Raw genomic sequence first — 1,614 nt, 5'->3', positions numbered from 1 at the left:
AGCAATTATTTTGTAACAAGGCAATCGGCTCTTTGAAAAGATTGAAATTAGTAACCCACTAGTTACGCTGATCATACAAAAAAGGGGAGAAAACACTAATTCTCCATATCGGAAGTGAAAGAGGGATTATCACTACAGATCCTGTGGACACAAGGAAGATAAGAGTATTCTGAACAAGTTTAGATGATGAGGCCTCACCTTTCCACTCCAGCTGCTGCTCATTTCCCTGCCTGCCTCCCATAGCCGAGGATCATCCATCCTTTGGTGCGGAAAAAAAAAAAGCAAGTAGCAGTGGTCAGGAGAAACATGGCCCTGAAACAGATTTCCAGCACCACGTGCTTTGGAGGATTGCAGAACGTTTTTGAACATGACAGTGTTGAACTGAACTGCAAAGTGAAATTTGCTATCTACTTACCACCCGAGGCAGAAACTGGAAAATGTCCTGCACTGCATGGCTATCTGGTTTAACATGCATGGAACAAAATTTTATATCAAAGTCTGGTTATCATTAAGCTGCCACTGAACATAGCCTCGTTGTCCTTTCTCTAGATGACAGCCCTCCTGGCTGCAGTATTATAGGAGAAGACAAGAGCTGGGACTTTGGCACTCTTGCTGGGTTTTGAAGTGGATGCCACTGAAAATCCTTGGAAAACTAACTATAGAATGTACTCTTATGTAACTACAGAGCTTCCCCAACTCATAAATGCCAATTTTGCAATGGAGGTCTATTTTTGGCCACTCTAGGGGAGGCCACAGAACTCTGATATGGGCTTTGAAGAATGGAAAGTCCAAATCTGTGTCAGCATTTGCTCCAATTTGCAACTCAGTGCTCTGTCCTTGGGGGGAAAAAGTCTTTAGTGGATATTTGGGAACAGATCAAAGTAAATGGAAGGCTGATGATGCTACACATCTTGTGAAGTCCTATCCAGGTGTTCAGCTGGACATACTACTTGATCCAGGAAAAGTGACCAGTGGCCTCGGATAGACAGTTACTACCGGATAACTTCTTAGCTGTCAGTACAGAAAAGAAAGTCCCTTTTGTTTTCCGATTACAAGAGGGTTATGATCATAGCTACTACTTCATTGCAGCCTATGTTACTGACCACATCAGACATGCAAAATACCTGAATGCATGAAAAACTTCAGATAAGAAAATTTCTTCAGGATTACAACACGGTAATAAACAGAATTGCGGGAAGAAAGGATTTCAAGACATTGGATTTCATAGTGCTAAAAATGCATCATTCCACAGTTGCATCATTTTATGAATAAATATATAAAACCTGAAAAAAAGAGATTATCATGAACAACTTTATGGTGGCAGATTCAACAACTTGGATGAAATAAACACAATTTTTGAAAATACACCTTGTAACAACTGACGCAGGATCTACCAGAAATATTGATATGAACTTCTGCTAATCAAAAGATACATTAAGACAATGAATATGCAAGCCAAAGACTGGGAAGAAATATTTATAAACTCATTTTCTGACAAAGGACTAGATTTGAGGGTATGGGAGGATTTTTTATAATCTGACAATAAAAAGATAAAACAACAATGGCAACAACAACAAAAACCACCCTCTAGAAGAAGAAAAGATTTCAGGAGAC

At 39.5% G+C, this 1,614-nt stretch overlaps 1 pseudogene; it reads left to right on the top strand.

Annotated features, from left to right (window-relative positions):
• Positions 1 to 306: 306 nt before the first annotated feature.
• On the top strand, positions 307 to 1,136 carry LOC116857904 (annotated as a pseudogene).
• Positions 1,137 to 1,614: the final 478 nt, after the last annotated feature.

This window comes from Lontra canadensis, unplaced genomic scaffold (assembly GCF_010015895.1).
Source record: "Lontra canadensis isolate GAN:19392208 unplaced genomic scaffold, GSC_riverotter_1.0 scaffold128, whole genome shotgun sequence".
In the NCBI taxonomy this organism is placed as follows: Eukaryota; Metazoa; Chordata; class Mammalia; order Carnivora; family Mustelidae; genus Lontra; species Lontra canadensis.
Note: the sequence above shows the minus strand (reverse complement) of the source record. Positions and strands in the feature narration are given on the sequence as shown.